General features: G+C 47.4%; 1 protein-coding gene across 3 annotated transcripts in view; it reads right to left on the bottom strand.

Annotated features, from left to right (window-relative positions):
* The window catches only part of HPCAL1 (hippocalcin like 1), a 66700-nt gene extending 41416 nt beyond the window's left edge, over positions 1–25284 (bottom strand). Inside the window, exons 1-2 of one of the 3 annotated variants that reach the window (XM_056343101.1) lie at positions 24892–25284; positions 8718–8764 (exon numbers count right to left, since the gene is read on the bottom strand). The gene's annotated coding sequence lies outside the window, so the exon portion shown is untranslated. Of the gene's footprint in view, positions 1–8717; positions 8765–24286; positions 24443–24891 lie in introns of those variants that run through there. The other 2 variants (XM_056343100.1, XM_056343104.1) reach the window with 2 other exon arrangements.
* Between the last annotated feature and the right edge of the window lie 235 nt (positions 25285–25519).

Here is a 25519-nt window from a genome sequence, read left to right as displayed (position 1 = left end):
CCTGACCTTTGGGATGAATGTAAAGCAGTGCTACAGCACCAAAACAAAATATTTTCCTGTTTTTTTTAAGGTCAATAGAACCCATATTACTTGAAGAATGGTGGCCTAAGGGGAATCTGTTTCACTGCAAAACTGTTTAGGCAGCTGCCATTAGTTTAAAAGCCCATTTTCGTTTAATGACTGCAGTTTCACATTCTCCCAGTGTCATGCATCATAACTGTCATCCCTAAACCTTAGATTTATGAAAGCATCCAGCAGCACCATTGTACTCAGAGGTCTTCTGATATTCCCATTATTAAACCACTTCTTGCAAGTTTTGACTTGCACTTAGGTATAGCAAACCATGGATTCTGCGTGGGTGCTGTCATGGAGCTGGATGCTCTTCTGATCTCCCGGGGTGTCTGGGAGTCCAGGCAGAGCCATCGTCACCCTCAACCAGGGCATCTCACAGATCACGGGAGGCTGAAGGGAGAAGGATCCCTGAGATACAATGAGAAACAAAATCAAACTGTTAGATTTGTTTAGACAGAAATAGAACAACTCCCTTGCCATCGTGGGAAGGATTCAGGAGGGATGGAGAGCAGGGTAAGGCCCACTCTCCTGCTAAGACACACGTTATCCAGGGTGCAGAGAAAGCATGTAGCTGGAAGGGAATGCAACCACAGAGCTGGCAGACATCTGGAAACAACTGAAGAACCAGACAGTCTGCAAAACCAAACCCTCTTCCTCAGGGACTCAGCCTACAATCTTTAAAAGCACACTGACTCAAGAGGACAACCTGAAGTAATTTCCCAGGTACTCTACAACATTCAATATTTAGTACCTTCCTGCTTTGAAATATCTCTTGCACTTCCTATCTTCCATCAATCCTCCATTCAGCTGCCACTTTGCAGGTAAGTCCATCTCCCACTATCTTTACAGTGGTGAACAGGGACCATTCCATCCTATTACCTGATTCTAAGTGAGGAACAGAGCTTGTCAGATACCTTTGGGTCAAATTTAGAACAAAAAACCCAACCAAAACAAAAGGAAAAAGTGTTTTTCCTCAGATACAAAACACTTAGAAAGTATATGCAAACTCAGGGAAGATACTCCTAGTATATTCTGAAACCAGTCTGCTGAGAGCTTTTAACCCCTAAGTTTCTATTTTATACTCCTTCATTAACATATCTATTCTATGCTCCTTGTAACAGCGTTGAAATATTTATTTTGCCAGACAAGGTATTTTAACCTATAAGAAGACTTAAAACCAAACTGTCTTAGTGATTCCAGTATAAGTGATCAGAACTAGGTAATTAACTGCTCTGACATATAGGTAGTAAGGGCACATAACAATGAAACATGATATACATCGTTAAGGATACATGCCTTAACACGACATGCCACAAAACAACTTTTTGATGGTAAATCCCTAAAAGGAGACTTCCTCCACAAATTACAGAAATTAACATTCTTCCTAAATTATTTTTTTCCTGGCATTTCATTGAAGAAAATCTCAAATTATATTCTCCTTGAAATTCAGTGAAGACTGAAGATTATATTTTGTGGACTGAAAAATTCTGCAGTTGAACCCACCTTTACTGCAGTAGATTCACCACATTTTATGACCACGTTCCATTTGCTGATAAAATCAAAATTGAGACAATTCATTCTCAGGCTTTAAGGTGTAAGACAGACAGACAGCACCTAGCAAAGAAAATCTCTCGCACCCCTCCTGCACCAAAGCAGGAACAGAGATACCAGCTGGGATCTGCAGCACTGTCCTCTTCCAGCTCTCCCGTCCTGCCTGCACTTGAGCGGAGTAGTTCAGTTGGAAGGGACCTACAATGATCATCCAGTCCAACTGCAGATCCTGATGCTTCATCCCAGACAAGAAGATTTAGACAAGGGGCTGATGGCCACATCTGCTTCCCCCAGCGATACAGGGCAGCTCTCTGGAAGGGAGCAACTTGGATTTTTGCCTGCTAAGAGACAAGATCTTCTAGTAACCCAAGGGCAGTATTTTATAAATACCAAATGCCTACAGAGAAGGAAATAAAACTGTCTGGCTTAGCTCAGACCCTCTTTGCTCACACAAAAAGCACCCCACTGATGCTCTGCTGGAACACCACCAGAATGCCGTGCAGGAGGAAGGCAGTCTGGACAACGACCAGCAGATGCAACACTTGGTGGTGTCAGGGGGGAAAAAAAAAAAATCAACCCCTCAGCCTCCCACAAGCCCTAAACCAAGCCCCCCCCCCCCCCAAACCATTACACCAAAGCAATGGAGCCCAAGCCCCTGGCCGCAGCAGGAATGCAGCAACGAAGCTGCAGCTAAATGCTCAGGCCGGTAAGTCTGCGAGTGGTTAGCTAGTGAAATGGTTAACTTTGCCACCAAAACACTTAAATACAGCTAAAATACACGTTAACCATAAAAACGTGTACAATAAATGAGGGGTGTTGTTCTTTTTTAAAAACCCAAACACATTAGATAGATCAAACCCCTCAAAATAGGATGGGGTTTTCAGCCTTAACATTTCAAAGTTGTTTCCTGCCTTCAAGCCTGGCTATTCTCAAAACCACCATGCATCCCACGTCAAAATTATTCACATATTTTATTAAGGCAAAATTGACAACTTATGTGCATACGGAGATCAGACTTCACCAGCTGATTTCCATATCTAACCCAACAGCTCGTGGTCAGCAGGGAACAGGACTGAAAGACTTGGCAAGAAGCTAGCTGCGATGCTGCGCTGGCAAACCTCCAGCATCTTCTCATCCCTTCAGTGGACACTGTGCTGCCCACAGCCAATGGTGAGGCACCCAGCTGCTACCACTGGCTTTTTTTTCTGTGCAAGGTAGAAGTCAAGTAATTACTGAAATTTATTCTGCATTCCTGGTAATTAAGGAGAAAGCTGTAAAAATCCCCATAGCTAATGTCTGCTTCATTCAAATGAAGGCTTGGAGGGGATGGAAATGCTTATCTGTGTCTACATGTGTTCATACTCACACAACTGGAGACCACCCTTGAGACAGCCGTGGCTGCTCATGGTAGCGTTCCCACCAGGATCCTGGTGCCTTTGGGTGCCACGAGCCACTCAGAGCAATTAAGCTGCTCACCAGCCAGGGCACCCTGGGATGCAGAGCCCAGGAGGACACCCACACTGAGCTGCTCCATCACAATTCCTCTTCTCCTGTCAATCATCGCCTCTCCTTCCAAATGCCAGAAAGACTCCCAGCAACTCCCCCAGCAAGACAGTGCTGCTCTGCATCCCCTGCCCTGCAGCAGCCCCCCATCCCAGCAAACCCTGGATGTGAGAAGGTACGGGGTGGGCCATGTCCTTCCTTCCTACCGCGTTCCCCAGAGAGGGGACTGCACCCAGTCTGCTTACGGGAAATGATCCCTGGCCCATCATAACTCTTCTAGGCAATTCCTGAAGCACCAAAGCCACGCTGTGAAGCCATCTTTGCCCGCACAGCTGAACCAAACCATGCTGACTTTTAGTGGCAACTCCTCTGAGACCTATTGCAAAGGAAACTACTTTTGAGCAACTCCGTATTTGTCCCAGTTGAGGGAAATCATGCCTTACTTCTCACTGCATTCCCTTTCCAAGAAAGGCCATGCTGTTTTTTCCCTCCCCTCCTGGAAATGCAATACCTGGCAGTCTGTCTGACCCACAGGGATCCAGCCAGACATGTCATCCATAGATGTTTCTGCCTGCACCCCTCAGTCCAACTCAACCCTAGGGTATACATTTATTTTTGCTTTATCAGGGCACCAGGCTGCTGCAGGGTGATAAGGAAGAGAGGAACAAGAAAAGGATCCACACCAAATTACTGCATTTTTTTTTAATTAAGAGGGGTGGAGCCTGACATAAAACCAGCAAGGTGGAGGAACACGAGTGCTGGTACGATGTCCACAGGAGGTCTCATTTGCTTAAATTAGATGATCCTGCAAGGTGGATGAAATCCACTGCGTTCCCTCGGTGGCTGCCCAGGTAACTTCACCGAGCATCCCCAAACCCACTATCCTCTTACACCAAAGCCCCTCGCTTACACCAAAGCTTCTCCCAGCAAAGTACCAAGTCCCTAACCATAAGCCAAGAGCCCATTTTATTTCATTCCAAGCCTGGCCAACATGACGGAGGTCACATGAAAATTAAAGATGTAACAACTCACTGTAGACAAAAGGGGTGAGGTGGGGAAAAGCGTTGAGCTCATGACTAATCTTTGCAGTTCTTGCTATGGACAGGATTTGTCCAGCTATGTTGATTTTTTATAAAAATAGTAAATCGTATTACCCCCATGCTGCAAGACCAAAGATTCACAATGATACCTTAATACAGCTTAAACAAAAATAGCACTACCTGAGTCAATCTGAGCATGATAATGCTTTGTAATCCCACACTATTAGAGGATGAACAGTTGTATAGCAGTGAATCAACATGAAATACTTGCATTAAGAGACACTCTTTTCATGCTATATAGCAGCATCTATACAAAATGTAGAAGGCAGGTGGTGTTTGTAGGAGGCACAGAACATGATGGGGAAAACAGCGTATTACAAAATAATCCAAACCTGGCTCCCCACCATCTTCCCGCTTGGAAATCCTGGCTAATAACTTACATTTTTAAAAGCAAAGCCTGCTTTTAATTTTCCACCACCACCACCACAGTAAAGAACTAATGAGAGAAGTTTGAATTTTAGAAGCTTTTGAAAACTGGGCAGCCCTGAAGTCTGTTTGCACCCAGGCAGAAGATTCATTCATAAAAACAAACATGGATGAACAGTAGTGTTGCACATTTATTCTGCTTTTTCTTCCTTAATATCCTTGAATGAGCTAACAGTATATATGGGAAAGTAAATGTGCCATACAACATAGAAAGCCTCAACAGCGAAAATGCTAATAAAACCTATTTATAACAAAAATGTAGAAGACAAAGACTCAAATAGAAATCTTAAAGGTGGTAAGAAGGCAAAATTCAAGCTTTGATTAGTAACACATTAAACCATAATAAATTCTTCTTAATTACTTTGTTACATAAGCCACTCGCACAAGGTACTTCATTTGCTATTGTGCTCCCCATTTGTTCTTTTTTAAGACACATTTTCCAATTCATTGCACTTTTGCTGTGTTCCCCCCCCCCCCCCCCCCCCCCCCCCCCCCGTGGTACAGTTGTATGTACAGCAGCAGACATCTGGCCCTCGCAGCTTCCCCCAGAGAGTTTCAGTAGACTGCAGGGAAGATAACAGCAATAGGTAACGACACCGAAAGGTCTCCCTTTCCCCAACAGGATTTGAATCCTCAAACCAGGGAATTTGCCGAGGTTGTGATGCAGAGAATACTCAGGAAAAGGGAAAAACAGCCACAGATAGCCCCTTGTCTTGCCCGTTCCCTCCTCCTCCACCCCGGTGCTCAGCCTGGCTCTGTTGCTGGTTTTTCCTCCCTGCAAAGCTCCGATGCTCACAGGGAGGGTGACCCCTGGGACCCTGGATATGGGGACATGGGTGGACTGTGGGGAAGGCAGTGAGATGCTGGCAGGGATAGCAGAGGAGAAGCTGTGCCAGCAGGCACCAGGACTCAGGGACAAGGACATCCTGGTGAGGGGGGATGCCCTAGTGATGGAGAAAGTCCCAGAGCCAGGCCATGAGAAGGTGCCCATGGCCCTGCTCTACGTACAGGAGCATTTCCAAAAACACCCCAGCACCAATGGCAAGAGTATTGCCCGATTTCCATGCTAAACCACAGGTGGTCCTGAGGTATCTCCAGGAGCCCACCCTCCAGTACTGCATGTGACTTCCCATTCAAGGGGAGCCTCCTTCCCTTGAAAACAAAGGCTGCACAGGTTTCACCTCAGCTTTCAGTTTAAAAATAAAACATTTCTCAAAGCCAGTTTGGAAGGACAGATCTGTCAGTCTTTGGCGGCAAAATGTTCCCCTTCAAAATTCAAGGCCTGGATGTTGCATCGATGCATGCCAACTCTGGACCGGAGAAGCAAGGAGCCCTGTTTCAGCCACAAAGCCCCGTGTCCACGCAAGAAACAGGCAGTTTCTGCTGTTGTTCATGCCATTTCACATCCCACCACCCTCTACCTTTCCTGGCTTTGGGTCACAACCACTCACGTGCTCCTCCAAAGCAGCACAGAGGCTACAGTGATGCCACTGCTGCGCCCCTCCTGCATCGCACCTGGGACCAGGACAGCCCTCATGCCTACACGACATCTCCAGCCTCCCAGCACAACCACCCCAGCAGCATCCCGCAGACTCCTGAGGCACAAGACCACCACCACCAGCATGGGTGCCCATTTGGCCATCGGGCCCAGGGTGGCCCTGACATGGGTCCGTCCCCCATCGCATCTGGCTCCCCGGTCTCCGCTGCTCCGAGCTGCTTATGCGCTTACAGGCAGAAACACAGGTAAGCAGCTTGCTCTGTCAGAGCCTGCCGTACCCTGTCAGGAGAGCACCCAAGTGCCTGTTCCTTCCCCAGCCAGCACCCTCACCTCCAGATGTGCTCAGCTGGGGTAAAATTCAAGCTACTTTCAGGCACTTTCACATATATATTTTGTTTTCATGACGCTATACTTTGCTCTGAAGCTACCCATGTGCCACCATCCACACATTACGTTTTGGAAAACGCCCAGCTGGCTCAGCACCGAGCTGCCTTCAAGTCTGTCTCTTACGGCATGCTAAATACGGATGGACACAGCCAAACCCCCAGAAACTGTTACACTCTGGAGATGTGCCATCATACAGCATGGATCCTGAATTCCCAAACTGCAATAAAAGATGCACCTGAATTTGAAAAGACAAAGGGGAATACAGACCATTAAAGCAGAAAAAAAATGTGGTGTGTGAACACCTGACACCTCTATACTCTGTTAGCAAAAGTGCTTCGGGAGCCCAGGTTTCCCTGAAAGACCACAGGACCTTCACACTTTTGAAAGCACCACCTCAAGGGACTATACAGGAGAAAGAACCATTAACTGTGGCAAGGGCAGTCTGGAGCATTAACAAGTATTTTTTACTTATATTCAGGTGTTACCTAAAACGAAAAGAAAATCTAATTGTAAGTGCAATTTAAACTGACAGTTTAAAATTGCCTGGCCTTTACACACTTGGTGTTACAGCCACCCACCCCATACTCCCCTCTGCCCTCAGGAAAAGAGCTTGATTCATCTTTCAAAATCTCAGAAAGATCAACTGATGAATCAGGTCCCAATATAGCAATTACCAGTGTAAACAGCACGCAGGTTTGTAACACCGATCCAACCACAGCTGTGAGGCTGGGGGAGAGGAGGGGTTCGTAAGCTACTCACAAGAGCGTTTTAGCAAAAGGCACAATGGGATTAATGATTTAGCCTTGTAAGACTCATGTTTTAGGGACATTAAGTCTTAGTCAGAAGAACTGTCTGGGGTGAAATTAGGTTCCCTTATACAGAAAACATGGATAAATGCAGTTTATTAAGTAGATGTTTTCGTTGATGAAAGACATTTCATCGATAACATTTGTTATCGATAACAAATACATTGAAGGGGCATTGAATAATCCCCTTACAAATGCTGAATAAGCATTTTCTGGACAAAATGAACATGTATTTAGGGTGAACACCAGCACAGTACAACACACCAAACCCCAGAATCCTCCCCTGCTCCAACAACAAGCACGTGCAGATGGCTGGATTTCAGCTGTACAGACACTTCACATCAACCTGGGATCACACATATCAAAAGGCACCTTATCTATGGAAAATACATTGATCTGGAAGATGCAGAAGTCCATTAGAGGTTTGGGACATTCAACTGCAAGTTCATTAGCCAGCCTGAATACACAAGAGCTCTAATAGCTTGTATCCTGTGCACTAGGGAAATGCAACTAAAGAATAAACTTCCTGAGCAATTAATGGGTAATGATATAATTTGGTTAATCTCATTGGAAAGAAATCTAGAATTGAAAGAGGAAACAGAGTATGTATTTCTCTAGAAACAATAAAAAAGTCACCAAAGGGTGTCACAGAGCAGAGTCCCAGCTGCCCTTGCTGGAAATCGGCTCCACCACAGGAAAAGAAGCTGCGGTGATTTACACCAGTGGGAGAGGTGGCTCTCCAGCTGCAACCAACACATCGGCATTTTTTAGCAATCTCATTCTCCTGCAGCTCTTAACTGATTTAATGTTTTGTTTACTTACAAATAAGGACCTAATGAAGTGCATACAAATGAAACACATGAAAGTCTTGGGTGCAGGCAGGACAAAATCAGTCACGCATGGCAGAGATTAGCACAAATTATGCAGCTCATTTAACCCTCTGGAAGTTGCATTCCTTTAGATTAACACGGTCGGACAAAACAGAAAGGAAAAAAAAACCCTAAGGGTACTCTGACACAGAAAACACTTTGCCCCACTGCACAAAAACAGGCTTTTAGTAAAAGATACAGCGTAAATTGTTCAGATTTTCCCTCAAGTCAAATATTTTTAAATATACAGCATTTTTTCACTAATCAAGTCTCAGGAAATTCATTCGATGCAAAGGTAAAGCTTAACACTTTGATGCCAAACCCCTACTCAAAGATTGGCCCTGCCGGCTTTAAAATTAAAGCATGCCACAAGCTCAGCAAGTGCAAACCTCTGCACCCAATGCAGAACAAAAACCCAGCACTTGTATTTTCCATTACTAATTTAATTTTTCTATTACTAATTTAAAGAGTGCCTTGAAAGGAACAGGTTCTGGAAAGTACTCACCACCTATCTTGGAACCTCTTCAGAGAAAGTCCACAGGGCTTGATTGCCTGAAGGAGAAGACGCAAACCAAACACGCTTTACATTACAGCTTTCTTCCAAGTGACAACCTTCCCACCTTTTGGCCTCCCCTGTAAAAACCAATTTTCCCAGCTGAAAAAGAAATCAGAAGTAGTCTAAACATGCAAAACCCCTGCTCCAGATTTTACCTTACACTGAGAACAACCTTTTTGCCTTTATTTGCATTTTATTACTTGTCCTGAAATAGAAAACAGTTCCCATGTTGAAAAATGTACAGATTTGTCTTGAACACAGACAGCAAATTCTTCTGGTGTTCAAAAATCTGCTGAAACTACCTACCTACTTCAAATCTTTTTTGTAAAACACGTCTTTCAAAATAAGCAAGTATCAAGTTCAGATTCAGAAAGTTTGCTTGGCTTGTACCTCTATGTATTACTATGAGGTATTATGTATTATATAATACAGAAGTATTACTATGCCAAGATCTAAAAACAGGAGAAAAAGAAATAAACTATGAGAGCACCCGTTTCAAGTTTTCTGGAGCCATTAAGCATTGCTCTGAAAGGTTAGAAATCACTTCTCTTTCCATTTAGCACACTCCTCGAGAAAGCAGAGTATCATAATTTGCATCCCTTCAGCATCTGCCAGCTGTGAACCCTGAGGGCTGATCAGCGCTTAAGGAGTAACAGACCAGAGCACCAGGAGCAAGTTCAGCTGCTCCTGCGATTCCTAATCTCTTAAAATCTGTGGATTACAAAATCGAAAACAAGTGAATTTCTCTGGTTCCCACCCTCCTGCAGAGCTGACCGTGACTTCCACCACCACGGAGGCCAGGCACATCTGGGAAGCATTCATCTCCTCCAGCCCAACCACACCAACTTCTTTCCTGCCAGACCCTTGTCTGACCCAGTAACCCCGTAACTTCTGCAAACAAAATCCCATCGGGCTTGGGACCCTACCCCCAGGTACCTCCAAGCCCACCCCTAACACACACATTTGGTATGTCCAATGCAAAACCCCTGCCACAGAGACCCCAGACATTACCAAAGCCTCCCAACAGCCTCCTTCAACACTTCACCATCCCTACAAGTAGAAGAAGTTTCTTCTTTTCGTGATGCCACTCAAACTCATTAACACTTGCCCAAACCCAAAGAGATACGGGGCAGGGTTCGCGTATTTCTCCCCTTGCATCAGTCTTCCAGCCACTGCAAACCCGTTGTGCCAATCCTTTGCCTTCTCTCCAGACCAAACACACCACTCCTTTCCATCTTTCCTCTTGGTTCCTGTTCTTCAGATCCCCACTGGCCCCTCTCATTTTCTCCACGTGTCCCCCCAGATGCAGTGCCTCACGCTGGCTCCAGTACTGCAGTGATGCCAAAGCACCAGGAGACACAACGCAGGATGCAGCAAGTCCATCCTGATTACGGAAGTCCACCTGCTGCTGTCGGGGGCAGGATGATGCTGGTGAAGCGGCGTGTGACTGTTTGTGTGGCGCAGTTTTGGTAGCGGGGGCTGCTATGAGGAAAATTAACTCCATCTCAGCCAGACCCAATACAGTGACCCACCACGACCCCAAGGTGTTTTTCAGTGGAGCCCCTCCAACCACCCCTGGGTAGTCTGTACAGCCAACTCATTCACCGGGGACGATGGACCCTCCAAGTTAATTTTCTGGCTTTGTCCAAAGCTATTTGAAAATCTAACGCCTCCTCTCAAGTGTTTGTAACCTCCCCTAGTTTGGAGCTACCTATCGAGTCTGAACCAGCATTTTGTCAGACGCATCAATCACAATGACCCAAGCCACAGGGTCCACCTCTGGAAATCCCCACCCAATTCTGAGTTTGATGACATATGGAGCTAAGCCTGCAGCACAGTTAGCACACCTACACCGCACCATCCAGAAGTCAACAGTTTCACCAAAATTTCTTTTCCCTAGCTTCCTTCTGAGAATATCAAAACAATGCCAAAATCCTAACTAGGACTGATATCATCTGCTTCTATCCTCAAGACCTGTTACCCTCCTGTAGAAGGAAATTAGGATGTCTGACATGATTTGTTCCAGACTAATCCATGCTGACTGTTACTCATAAGCACCCAGAAGATGCTTAGGTGGGAAATAACTTATTAACTTCCAGGAAAATACTGTAATAAAATTCAGAGTGACTGTACTGCAAGTCCATCTCCTCCTCTTTAAAAAAATTAGCACTATAGTTTTTGCTTTCTCATTGTTATGGAAACCTCACAAATTCACCACAGGTTTTCACAAATGACCACCCAGAAGAAACAGAAAAGAAAAGAACCAAAGTCAAGCAGCCAGCTGAAATCCAGCTCCTACAAATCATGAGAATGAGACAAGTGTCATCGAGGTGAAGTCAGGGCACCCTGATCACTGGTGGTACTGGTTAACCAGCTTTTACAGAAGACCAACCCTGCCACATGTGTCCTCCCAGCATCTGGGGGGTTGTTTAAAACAAACCCTTCCCCGAGGACCAGAGAAGCTCAAAGAAAAAATAAAGAAAAAAGAGAAAAACCCTTAAGTGAGTGCTCCCTAAATGATTCTTTTCCTATTTTTCCCATATCTTCCCTTGTCAGTGCAGATGTTCTTCAGTCTTCTGCTCACAGGAAGGAAGATCCAAGACTCCATGAAATTTTTGATTACTCTTGAGATCCTGAGCAGCCACTTACAAATGTTGCAACCTGGCAGCAATACAAGCATTTAAACAAGTCATTTTAGCTTCAACATCTTTTTAGGAAGAAAACCTAGTATCCTCATTTTACGCAGGGATGGATGTTACCTCTCTAAGCTGCCAACCAAATGAAACCCAAGGGAAAGGCAAGGTAAGGACTGAACCTGGTCAATGGGAAAATAGGAAACACAACTCAGAAGCTCTTCTGATTTCTCTTCTGTGTTGCTGGTACAAAATTGTTGTGCCTTCCCGGTTCAACAGACCTTGCTGAGTAGTGCAAGATTATTTGGCCATATTTATATGGTCAAAATAAATGGCATTTCCCAGTCCTTGGCTAGATTCTGGCATCCTAAAAGATTTTTTGGAAAAAAACCCCAGCAACTTAAATTATTATAATCATACAAAACCTTTGCTCTAACACAATGGGGTAAACCAGACAGCACACATTAATTTCTATGTTAACAGCACATGAAGTATTTAAATCCATTCCAAATTAAAACTTATAATTGAATTTGCAGAAGCAACTTATGGCAGAAATTCAATTACAAAGCAGAATTAAAGAAAGAGGTGTCAGTAACTTTCGGAGGCTGGGCAGGAACAGGCAAGTGCATCAATCTGCTATTTTCAGAGCTGCTAGCAAAAAGCTTAAGGAGAAGACTGCTCCAAAGAATCATTTGTAAAGATCCTCTTTATAAAAAGAGCTTTACAGACAGACTGGAGAAACCAAGGTGACAAATGGTCTTTTTCAGACTATGCTTTGACCTAGCTGGCAGGGGCAAAACTCCTTCGCAACAGTCACCCCTGCCGCCCCTGTGGGCACTGCAGCTCTGCCACATCCTGCAGCATCCTTGGACCTGCCTTAGCTTGCACCAAAACCGTTGCAGGCACCTTTATTTTTCTTTTGTCTTGTTTTCCAAAGTGATTTTAACCCCATTCTTTTGCTTTGAGTCATAGACATTCCGTATTAAGTAGCTTTCTTTCGATGTGATGGAGAAGCCTCAAGTGTTGTGAGCACTTTTTTCCTTTTAATGGCCACAATTTTACCCTGCCCTGTTCTAGCCTCCATTTGCTCTCCTTTGGCTGATACTATCCTTGATCAATCTCAGTGCTGATTATTGGTAAGTCCCTCCCACACCTCCAAGGTTCAGCTTTCATAACTGCATTAAGACAAATCAATGCTGTTATTAATGTTCCTGCATTTATGGATGGTATGACCTGCCTGCAAACACCATGTGCAGCCATGGATATAATCCCCAGCACTACATGAAGTCTCTGCTCTGCCTTACTTGCAATTTCTTCTTCAATTAAACTCTGCTATTTTATAAGAATATGCTGGGTTTTCTTTTTTTTCTTCCAAATGCAAACTTGTGAGGGCTCATAGCGTATACAATTTTGCAGTTCCCCTTTACATGTGGGTAGCAATAGTCCAGGGGCAGCACAGAAACTAACCATTTGCTCTGAAGTTGGGCTACGTGATCACTGTAGGTCCCTTCCAACTGTCCTCTTCTGTTCTAAATTCTATTCTGTTCTAAATTTTTCTCTAGTCCCTGCAGCTGGCCAGCTCATCACCCACCACTGCACCTCACCTTTGGCTGTTGCACTTCTACACGTGCTTGCAGACGCATCCAGACTGCACGTGTAGCTGTGGCAGCTGACAAACTATTCCGCAGTGTGTCCATGACTCCTTCCTCCGTAGCACAGTCTCTTCCTACTCACCTCTTACCCCCTTTCTCCTCCTCACCTTTCACACCAGACCTGTCACCCACCATGCCTGGAGCCCACCCAGCAGCTCTGAAAAGTCCCACCTCAACGTACAATTAAACCCACAGTACAAGGATACTCTCAGAGGACTCTATCCCCCAGGTTTGTTTTCTTTAAGGCCCCTACATCCCAGAAGAGGCATCAGGCAATTCACCCTGTCCCTTAAAGGACTGTCACTACCTAAGCTTGCTGTCAACCTGCATAAGTCCCAGGTATCACTTACACCACTGGGCACGGCTCAGAGACCCCAGGTGGGACCTCAGCCCAGCGCAGGCACATTTCCCTCAGCTCCCGGGCAGGTTTTCCAGCCCATACTGAGCTCCAGGGTGCTACACCTATAGAGATTTAGACGCTGGCTAATGTAAAAGCTAATTCAAGTGTTCTCCTCAATAGGGTGCTATGGCTGCAGTACAGATCCATTTCAGGCTGCGCATCCCCTGAGGGGCTGGTATTGCTGAGAGGGATTTCTCTTGTGTCAACAGAATCAACTGCTGCCCCTCTTTTCTCTGCCTTCAATACCACTAGCTACACCTCTCCCATTACCATTTCACCTAAGCAATGTGCTTGCAACACCCCCAGAAATATTATATATAAATATTTTTTATATATATATTTATAAAAATACTATAATCCAACCACTGCAATGGGAAACTGATGTACAGAGACCCTGAGGCCTCCCCAGGAACATCTTGGGAGGTGTTTAGTTAAGCCAGAGACTGAATGTCCCTCCCTTGAGCCCTGGACCATCAGCCAAGCCACAAGTGCATCAGCTTCAGTAGCAGTCAGGAGAAGCGCCCTACACCTGCTTCCAGCTGTCATCACGATCATAACAACAGTGAATCTCAACTTGAACACATCAGACTGGACACATGCAGGAAGATGGTCAAACAGCCCAAAAGTTCTCAATGAAAGTTACCAGCAGTCATCAGAGTGAAGCATCACTTCTCGCAGGGAAGACTGCAACCAGGTGGCTGCCAAAGCATGAAGGAAACACCAAGCACTGACAGTACCAACAGTATCAGGAAACAAAGAGCGAGGAGTTTAAAACATTCATTGGAGGCCACGTTTGCTTATTTGGAGACCCTCCTGCACCTATTGATTGAAAAGGCTCCCAGGCTACTTTTGATGTCTCATGCTGTAAAGCAGCCTGCACTTTCAGAAGGTGTCCAACTCGTACCAGCTCTCTGCCTTCAGGCTTTCTCCCTCTGCAATTTATTTGGACAAAGTTCCAACAAAAATTTTTGCAACCTGAAGCCTGTTGCAACATCACTGGTACCTACAACTGCTCTTGAAGCCACCTTGACACAGACTGATGAATTTAACCTGTAACAGTGGGATGAAATGCAAAGCCACACCCACTTCTCAGCAGAGAAGACAGAATAAAGAATGGTGGATATTGTACCACTTAAAAAAACCCAACCCAAGTCAGGGAGAGCGGGGCTGCTGGCTGTTGTGGGGATGGCAGTGTAATCTCTGCCCCAGCAGAAGGTCGTCCTCCTTCAGTTTCCCTTGGCACTCAGGTCTATCAGGTAAGTCAACAAGAGCATGGCCTCTGCTTGAATGTGGACTCTCCAAGTAAGAGACCTACGCCTCTGTCTGGAAGGCTGTGACTTGTGCTCCTACCCAAGCAGGAACATCATGCCTTAGCTGTGAGATGGCCAAGCTGGGCTCACAGAAGTCACAGGAATCTTATGAACGCATCTATCCCCTTGATTCTTACTGTGGGATTTTATGAAACACTCCGTGCTGCCCTGCACTTCTGCCGTACTGGATCTCTCTTTACAGCACAGAAACACTTGGACTACAATCCAAAAGGTTTGGACCTAAATGAGTAAAAGATTAGGTCTCCAGTGAGTAACTGCTGTTGCACACCTCCAAAACCCCCCACTCTGAGCAACCCTGAAGGTTTATTTATTGAACACATCTGCAATGTAATGGTTAAACCATTGACTGAAGAACAGCCTGAAGTGTGCAGTCCAAGAATCTTGTCTCTGGCTGATGCTATCATAACACAAACAGTTATCCCTGCCAGATTCAGGGGAAGAACAGGGAAACCTATGGAAACCAGAAGAGGCCTGTGCAAAGGAGAAACGTGCACTCCAACAAGGCCTATCATGAAATACATCATGCGCTACCGCACCACAGATTCATCTCGTTGGAGGCCGATCCAATTCCCCTGGCTTCGGAGGAGTTTTGCTCACTTCAACCCAAAGCTGCAGATTCCATTTCTGCATTACACGTCAGTTTTGGCTCCAGTCCCTCCTGCTAAAAGACCCTCTCACAAGCTGGCCGATAACTTTTGGCCACTGAGGATGACCGTTCAGTGATGCCCCGCTTCAGAGGGGTGAGCAAGCTGTACAAACATCTCCTCTGCCCAATTCAATGAGTAATTAATATCTGCATATCAATATCTTTAGTACAGTTTTACACAAAGCTATTTGGCTTATTAAGCACATCCCCAAACCTGGGTTCCACAAAAGCAACTAAAAGGAAACCACAACAGGGTAAGGAAGCTTTGCAAATTCAAGGGTAGGCAAGGGCTTTTTCAGGACAGCATTAGGGCTAAGACTAGAAGCCAAGCTGGGTAAGTTGATGTTATCATAGAACTGATTGCTAAAGCAAGCTGTATAAGCTTACACACTGCACTAAATTCCCCTAGAAGTTGCATGTGCATGAAAGCAGGAAAGGAAGGTATGGAAATTTGAAGACTGCCGACTAAATGCATTACATTTTATTTAATCTAATTTAAAGTGTCAGAGCAAGATGAATTATTTTCATTTAAGTATTTTTCCCTTACTGAGTTGCAGGGTTGCTTTGGTGTTTTGTTTTTTTTCAACAAGACTACTGACAAATGCCACGTACTGCCTGGTCTGACCTGCACACAAGCAATCAGCCTACAGTTAAAAAGGATACAGGCAGTTGGGGGCAGAACAGTGCCAGTTATTTAGTCTATTTCCTCTTCTAAAGTTTTTTTCAATACAATTAACTAAGTTCTGTCATTACGGATTCATTGTCCAGGAAGTTTTTCTCTTCCCCTTTTAAGCCTCCTTTCCAGCTGCATTTCCCTGCTTCACAGGATGCTCTAAACTGAACATTACATGCAAGTCACACAATAAAGATTTGGGAGGGATGGAGGGAATTAGGAAGGTCATGGTAAGGGAGGTATCTGCTAAAACCAGATTCGCTAAGCAGCTACCCAGGACATAGTGTCAACTGTCTTTTATTAAAGCAGACTGCAAATTTGTATCGGCTAATATACCAGGTGGAGGGACGTAACAGAGGAGCAGCTGAAAGCATTCAAAAACTTTCCAAGGACTGAATTGAAGCCTGAATTTATTCAAAAAACAAATTACAGTGATTAATGCTGCTATGGCACAGCCAAGGTGCCTCATATAACCTTAACACACTCTGCATATTGAGGCTCTTCTATGCTACATAAAACCACACTCCTGCTACGGAATATGGAGCTGTATTTAAATTGAGTTTATCACAAACTAGTGCTCCTGGGCAGATCACTGATGCGTTTAAAAAAATTTACACATTCTCATCTTTACAAGAGGCAAAACACCTTGAAAGCAAAGCAAAAACCAGATGCACTGGTGTCTTGTTAACCTCCAGAGAGCTAGAAAAGCAACCTTAAGAGCAAAACCTCCTGTAAACATCAATCACAGCTTCAGAGGCTGTAAAATATCAACCTCAGGTGATAAAGGTTTTTCTAGGCTGATGGGTCTTCCCTGCTCTGCCAGGCCAGGCTGCCCCTTGCCCGCATGCAGCCCTCCCACAGCCTGCAGCTTACCTCAGCATGGGCTGTCCCAGCACAACTGGGGGACGTGGAGATGGGGCTCTACCAGCAGCAGGGCTGTCTGAAACACAGCCAGGTGAACCCCTCCTTGGGAGCCACAGGGACATATGGGTGACAGCACTGGGAGTCCCTTCCTCTTTGTACTTGGTGGGAGCCACAACCTGTGTGAAACCAGGCATCTGGAGAAGACTGATGGGTGACCACCTTGAAGACTACACTTTCGGACCTGTCACCATTGCTACTCCAGTTGGGGATTTTTCCGCTGTCCTTGCAGTGCTGACTGACATTAAGAAATGGGCTTAAATGGAGACCGATAATGGGAAGCAGGAGCCTGGCATCTCTGTGGCTTGACCTAAGCATCTTCCTCTGGTCTGATCTGCCCATACACCGGGCATGAGACAGCATGAGTGCTCGCATGGAAAGCAGGAGGCACAACACCATACCCTTTGCGGTATTTAAAAGCTACTGACAGTTTGTCTTTCTGCCTAACGACTGCTATACCAGGAGGCACGCTCATTACAAGCTCCTGAGCAGGCATTAACATTCAACAGCCAGTCCAGCCTTTTGCAGGCGTACAGCTCAAGAATACTGAAACTTCCCCCAAAATGTTTTCATGAAAACTGAGCAAGCAATGCAGAGCATTTCCATTAGAAACATGCCTCCTCACCAAGCGTAAAAAGCCAGCAAGCCCATTAACGAGGAATAAAAGACCCCAGCACTAGCCATGGACACGAAGCACCTGAAAACAAAGCTTGGCACCAAGAGGCAGCTAATGGCCCAACACAAATGGCACCGGCCAACGCCTGCCTGTCAAGCTCCCAGTCCCCAGAAGGCAGCTAAGACAGCTGCTGAGGAAGAAAATCATTGAACATATCCTGCAACAAGCCAGAGCTCTGGAAGCAGCCAGCAAGGGTACTTTCACTTCCAAACCATGCCTTCCGAATTACACCCACAATAATGAGCACTCAGCAAATGCACTTTCTACTTGTTTCTGGTGCTATCAGTCCATAACAGCTTGCCTCTCTTAAGGGACAGGGCTTCTGGAAAGCTGCAGCACACACCTTGCAAACAGCCTGCCAACAGTCCCTGTCGGGGGTGACGAAAGACATGGGCAAACATCAGATTTGAGAAGAGGAGAAATTGCAGTCGACGCGTCTGAGCAGCTCAGATCTGGCAAAACCCACGTGCAGTAAGACATTTTGTCAGAAGAGAGACCCCTCCTGTGACAGGCACAGCGCTTGCTTCAGCTCTCTGCTCTGGGTGACCCAGCAGTCAGCAGCTGTCAGCAATGGGATCTTCTCCTGCAAAGACTCCTCTCCTCCTCCTAGCTAGCAGGGAGATGTTACTGGAGTCCCAGATTCCTCCTCCTGCAACCACAAACTGCTTTGGAGGGCTGTTTGCAATCTGAATGGGATGAGAGGGACTCTTTGCTCCTTTGCAAAGCACCACCAAGGGCAGGAGGTTTCCCACGGGGACAGCCTGGCTGGGCAAGTCAGCCTTGCAGGCTCAGGGCATCCTTGAGGAAACTGGACAGGAGGGCTAGACGATAAATTAAAAATCAAGGGTGGTCTTCCCTCACACCACATATCTCCTGAGAAAAACACAGCTCTTAGTAACAGAGCTCTAGGACCAGATGTAGGAATTAATGCCATTTTAAGAAGCATGACACGAGCAGAACAAAGTTGTGGCTGCAGTCTACAGAGCTCACTCTCATTTGCTTTCACACTATTACCTCAGCTCCAATTACTCTCAGCTGGAATGAAATCCAATTTCCATTTTTAAAAAATTCCGATACATCTTCTGGCAGGCTCACACTGTCTCCCAAGGGGGACAGGCACACGTGCAGTGACCAAACTCCCGTCCCAGCAACCTCAGAAAGGGCCACAGCCACCACTGAGGACACAGCACCCAGTGAAGCCCCCAGCCCATCAGTTACCAACAGCAAGGGAGCCCACTGAAATGAAAAGGTCTCCGACAACTGGCTTCAGTGGGTTTGCTCCATGTCAAACCTAAGCCAAGGGGAACCATTTGCCATGGGATTTGGGGGAATCAGGCTCCTTACACCAGGGACAGGCTTGGCCTGCCACCCTGCCACCACCCACTGGACGCAGCCATCCCGGCATCACTGCACAGAGCCAGGAGAGCAGCTGGAGACAGCACATGCTCGTTCCCACTTAAACGGTTCTGGCTTTCAGAAACTGGTCACAAAAAGGTGACTGTCAAATAGCTGTATTTCCAACCTCTGTTTTATGTTGCCTAAGTGCCTCCTTTAATAAACTCTTCGCACACAGGAGCATCCATTTTCCGCAAAGCGCCCCAGAATCTCTCTGAAGCAAAGCTGACATACATGAGCTCAAGAGCAATAAAACTCAGCCCAGAAAAAATCAAAGCAGTGTCTAATCTCTGAGGGCCTTTTACACTCAGCCCTCTTTCCTCTCCCCTCTCCTCCGTACAGCAACTCCAGCTCTCTCAGCACAAGAGCTTTAGGAGGTCAGACACCAGTGACACAGGACACAGGGGTACTGATCACTCAAGAAGCAACTCGAAGCGGAAACTGGAAGGAACAGCAGAAGGCCCAGCTTGTTCCAGGCTGGTGCTTTGACCACTCTGCAGAGGACTACGAACGCGGCTGCCTGTGATACCCACCGGCCAGGCACCTCCTGCCAGGCCTGTGCTCCCCACACCTAAGCCTCAAGCCGCTGCCTTCCTTTCAGCTCTGGTGAAGGGGATACAGGGTTTTCAAGCATCTTCTAACGTATTTAACAGCTGTTGCTTCTAGGTCCTTTCCCAAGCACCGCAAACTACACTTGCTTTCTTCTGAACACACAGTTCATAATTAAAGTCGGTGCTAATGGTTACGCATCCACAGCACCCTCCCTTGTAACTCCTGCTCCCCTCCCACATACGAGCAGCTCTCATCAACCAGCCCCAAACTGTCTTCCAAAGGGAAGTCTGCATCTCCCCAGGTACGTTTTAAGAAAGGCAAAGCAATGCCTTTGGAGAAACACCATTTACCTGCTTTCACTAAAGAGAAAAAGGAAAGGATGTCTTGCAAATGTTAACTGGCTTTGACGGTAGCTATCTGCAGCATGACCAAAAGCAGAAAGCTTTCTCCCCTCGCACCACGGGTAAGCTGCCAAGAACAGAGTATCCTGCGCACAATGCCCTTTAGAAAGAGGGGAAAAAAATGAAAAATAATCCTGCTACCTCCAAGCAAGGAAAAGCATCCTTTCTGCAGACATGCTAGCCTGCGTGGAGCAGAAGTGAGTGAGAAGCATGGTGAGGAAGGCGTGAGGAAGGCTTGCAGCACACCCACATGCTGCCTCCCAGCCCCCTGAAGGTATTTCTTTTCCTCCCTCCTCCCACCGCTGCCACCCCTGCCTATTCTAAAATGACTTTGCATGAGCTGTGTGCCAACTTTCAAGCATCAGCAAGATGTATTTCCTTATCCCATGTCCAAGCTATACCATCCATCACACACTTGTGTTTTCAAGAACTCACAAGAATTTGGGGCTTGCGCACCAGAAGACACACGTGCATGCTGCCTCTTCCTGGGGCACTCGGCACGAAACACTTCTTCTCCGCCAGTGGGAAGTACATTCCTGGTGCTTGCACACTGCATGGTTGGGGAATCAAAAACAAACCCCTCTGCCACTCTGACTAGTCCACCGGTTAATTCATTCTGATAAAGCCACTGTCCAAAACAAAAACATAATTTAATTGCTAAACCAGCTGCCCAAGTTTAGCTGTTGCTCTTGGCAAGTGTGTCAGGATCTCGGTACGCCTCGTTTTCAGCAAGCATCTCTGGAAGCAATGCCTTCCACCTCTGAAGTCTCCAGGTGTCCCCATCACCCAAATCCAGTGTTTTCCAACCCAAGTGGATATTTAAAGGGAAACACCAGCTCTGAGTACTTCTCTGAATACATTAAGATTGCAGCACCTGAAATACTAGCAAGCATGCTTTTTTTTTCCCCACAGCTTTTAAACACACATTTATCTAGCTGCATCCTTTCCTATTTAGGCAGCCTGATCTCACTTGGAAAGAGAGGGCAGAGAAAATAAAATAAAGCTAAAATGTATTTGTAGAAGTCACCAAAAAAACTGGCAGAAGGTCTCAAAGGCACAAGCATGAGCTGGATGTAAGTACAGCTATGTCTAAGTTTTGTTGTTGGTCTGGGGTTTTTTTCCCCCAGGTAGACTTCAAGTAGATTGTGTGGCTTCACAGAGGGAGTTCAATCATCTGGAAACATGTGGCATGTGAGAGAAGACAAAAACTGACCAAGCTGTAGCTCGCACCTTTTGCACAGAAAGCTGCTGGAGTGGGTTTCCACAGTATCTTGACTAACATAGATGACCAGGCAGAATTCCTTAAACTACTTGCTGCTTTCTTTGACTTCAAAAAGATACACACCCAGAGGACAAGAAACACTGAAATACTCAAAGTACCATTGCCATCTCTTCCAACCTGGTTATTCACAGGTATCTACAAATGTACTGTGCAAATTATATGCAGCATTTCTTAATAATCATAAGGGCATATTTCATGCAGTACAATCCAGAAGAACGGCGATATTTCATAGATTCTGGGATAGATCCAGCCCCTCCAGCTCCTGCCTTATAATTCCAGGGTAATCAGTGCAGGAGGACGCATAATTCATCCCGCAGTCGACCTTATGGGTCTCTCAGTCATTAGGCGACATAACACTGAACTTCCAGAAAGGTCACATTTCCAGGAGGTTCTGCTGAAGAACGTTCTCTCCATTGCAAGACTCAGGGAGGGAAGGTGAGGAGCCCCTCCATGGAGTATTTGCCCCCATCACTTAAGGATTCACAATTACTTCATTATCAGAGCACAACAATAGGCAGAAGATACTTACCTGGGGAAGTCAAGAAATGCAGAAACCAATGAGTTAATTAGCAAGTTAGCAAAACACAACCAATTTGTGAAAGCTTTTACACAGCAAAAGGCTGATGAAGTGAAGATAATTGTTTGCATTTGTTATATTCTCAGGATGGTAGAGGATGATTGGAAAAGACAGACATTTCAGGCATTGATTGAAAACATTTTCTGCTCATTAAAGCTAAAACCCAACAATTTTGCAAGATCAAATCCTTCCACAAGCCATGGGCCAGACCCCACACAATACAGTAATACAGTCAACATGAGCTAAGATAAACCACCTCTTGCCAAAAGAAATTTGACTTCAGTCTGAGTTAAGCTCTATGAAGATGCCAAAGTTGGAGACAAACCATTTTCTAATACAGACAATGAGCAAAGAAACTGATCCCACATACAGACATTATGGGAAGCATCCTAGGAACGTGACACTTTTTTTTTTTTTAATTTTTTAATTAAAATAAAACCCAAAACATTTTTAAACGTCATTTTGTTTCAAAAAACAAAACAAAGCACGTCTGTTTTTCTTCCGTTCAGTGGAAAACATACTGCATTTGTTACTGAATATGACCTGAAAGACATACTGAAGGAAAGACCAGCAGTTCTCTGGAAAAGTGAGCCATCCTCTTCCCATGAGTATGCGTCTTGCACACGCAGACAGCACAACCTCATCCCTTACAGTCTCACATCACTAAAAGCAAGAAAAAACCTCCAGACAACATAGTTTCAATTCACACTGCCCCCTTGGTCTACCAGCATTCTTGTCTCACTCACATCAAAGTAATCAAGAGAATATTGTCTTGCTTGGGGAAAAATAAAAAATGTTGCACCAGTATTTTTAATTGCAGCCATTTCTAATCACAGTTCACATGCTTGCTTTTTTTTTTTGCCCCTCCCCCCCCTTTTTTTTTCAGAGTCATAATCCAAGTTTAACATTGCTTAGGCTAGTAATAAAAATAATCTCTATCATCAGCTCCCAACAACTGGCCCATGTTATTGCCATGCCTGTGAGCTCGGGTGGCAGAACAAGGTACCACGGCGCCAGCTGCGATATACAGCGAGCAAAGCATCGCCTGTGCCTCCAGAGCCACAGCTTCACTGGAGAACTCAAAAGGTTTGTCTACACTTGTCACACAAGTTCCTGCTGGTGCAAGCATCCAGCTGCAGGAGCAAACCCCACTCCTGCAGCTGGCAGAACTCTTCTCACCGTTGCAATTCCCTGAATGGACTAAGCTATGCCAACAAAAAGCATTTTTTTTGCCAGCATAGCTGACTCCTCAGCAGAGCTGCTGCCAGCGTTGCGACAGCCGCTCTATAGCAGCACACGCGGGTTTCCCCCCCCCCCCCCCCCTCAGTTTCCTACATTTCCACCACCTCTACACACAGAAACCCTAATTTAAGGCAGGAAAAAAAGAAAAGCAGAAAACAGGTGTCAGGAAGAGGTGATGCATGCTGTGCTGGCTGGCTGGCATCTCCCCACCTAACCCGAGGGAAGATGCGGGGGGATTAGGTGTTTCCCCAAGCCTCACCACACTAGATGAAATCAAACATATGCAGTTGTAAAATCCTTTCACCCAAGTCCAAGGGCTCCCAATCCAAGCACCTGAGAGGAATCGAGGCACCAGGAGCGAGGTGGATATTGGGCCCCACACAGGCTCCTCTCTGACACTGCTCCCCGGCCGCCGCGGGAAGCACCCGATCGATGGTGCTGGCGGGACCCCATGCAGGGCAGCGTTCTCATCCCAGGGGGCTGCTGAAATAGCCCCTTGGTCTTTGCTCTAGTTTCATCTCAGGCAAGAAGAGCTTCTGAATCCAAACCCACGACAAATAGCTCGTATTGGGAAAACTGCAGAATATTTCGGGGAGGGAGTAGCTGATGCTTCCCTTCTTTCCCCCAGACAGAAAATGTGATCTCCCTACCAGATTTTCACTTGTGAATGGCATTACGGGGTAATACTCGGTTCCAGTGCTTGCCTGTAAGCATTCCTGTGAAAAAATTCAGGATTTTGTCATAAAGGTATAAACGACCCAGCTGTGAGCAGGAGACACAGACCTACCGAACGCCCAGCTGTTTTTCTCAGCAAACTTTTCATTCCAGATGATGCATTACACGACCTTTTCCCAAACTTATTCACATGGAAACTTAGTCGTAAACACACCCGCCTTCTTTGATTCCCTATTCCTGGTGATTCCCGGTACTCCGGCAGCTATCGCACGCTGGAGCCCCGCGCCCCAGCGGGTCGCCCGGGCTGGCAGACGCCCTCGCTGCCGCGACCTCCCGGGCGCAGGGTGTCCCCCCCTGGCCCTGGGTTCAGGGGACCGGGGTAACCATGGCCACAGCCGTCCAGCCTCCGGCGCGGCCCCAGACATCTCCCAGGGGAGGAGACAGCCAAAAAAGCCTACTCACCAGAGGCGAACGCCAGCGTTTTTAGAGGCCGTTTGGGAAGGTGGCAAATAGCAAGGTGGGGATCCGAAGGAGTTGGCTCAAAGCGCCCCGCAACATCCATGCGGCGGGAACTTCGCCGGGTAAACCATTAACCACGGCAAAGCCGCGCCGCGTAACCCCCCCACGGCCGGGCGAGACCCACGCACGCCCCACGGACAGACACATAGCAGCGGCGGACGGACGGACACCGACACACAGAGACACACGCAGGGAGGCACATACGTGTTTTTTCCGAGGGCAGAGGAAAAGGCTGGCGCTCCCCGCCGCTCGGGGCGAGGCGGGCGCTGCCATCGCAGCCCCGCGGAGGCGGCGGCGGGGCCGGGGGGATCCGCTTCGCAGCCCCCGACGGCGGAGGGGACGCCCGCCCGCGGCCGCAATCCAGCCGGCACCCTTACAGCCCCCGCTCCCCAAAAATGTCCCCCCAAAAGACGGAAAGCCCCCCCCGCCGCAACCCAACTCCACTCTTCCACAGCCCCCGCCGCAGGAGAGGGCAGCGCGGCTCTCCCGCAGCCCGGCCGAAGTTCCCGCGGCGCTGCGCGGGCGGCGGGGCAGCCGCAGCCCCTTACCCGGCTGGCGGAGCGGGTCCGGTGGCGGCGGCGGCGGCGGCTTCCTGGGAGCTACAACTCCGCGGCGGCGCCCGGGCGAGCCGCGCGCCTGCGGAGCGGCGGCGAGCGGGGAGGAAAAGAGGAAATGAGCGGGAGGCGCATTGGAGGGAGGGGGAGGAAGGAGCCGTCGCCGAGGGACCGCGGAGAGCGAGGGACGGAGCTCAACTTCCCCGGCGGGGCAGCGGGAGCGACGGGGGGGGGCGGAGCGCACCGCGCCGCCGCTCCGCGGCCGCCCCGCGGCGTGCGCAGCGCCGAGCCCCGCGCAGGGGCGGCCCGCCCGTCGCCGCCGCCGGCGCTCCCGCCGAGCAGGGCCACTTGGTATCGCCCGGGCCGCCTCCCCGGGCCGCCGCCGCCGCCGCCGGGCAGGAAGTGCGGGGCCGGCGGGGCAGCGCGGAGAGGAGGTTCCGCGGGGCTGCGCGCCTGCGGGAGGGGGGGGGGCGCCGCCCCACCGGCCTCACCGGCAGCGCGGGCGCGGGGAGAGGGCTAGGAAAAAGTTTGGATTTTCCGGCGTTTGAGGGTTTTTTCCTCCCCGCCCCCCTCACCCCCTTCCTTTTTTTTTTAGCCCCAAAGCAAATAAGGAAGCGGCGGA

Source organism: Falco biarmicus, chromosome 6, assembly GCF_023638135.1.
Source record: "Falco biarmicus isolate bFalBia1 chromosome 6, bFalBia1.pri, whole genome shotgun sequence".
In the NCBI taxonomy this organism is placed as follows: Eukaryota; Metazoa; Chordata; class Aves; order Falconiformes; family Falconidae; genus Falco; species Falco biarmicus.
Note: the sequence above shows the minus strand (reverse complement) of the source record. Positions and strands in the feature narration are given on the sequence as shown.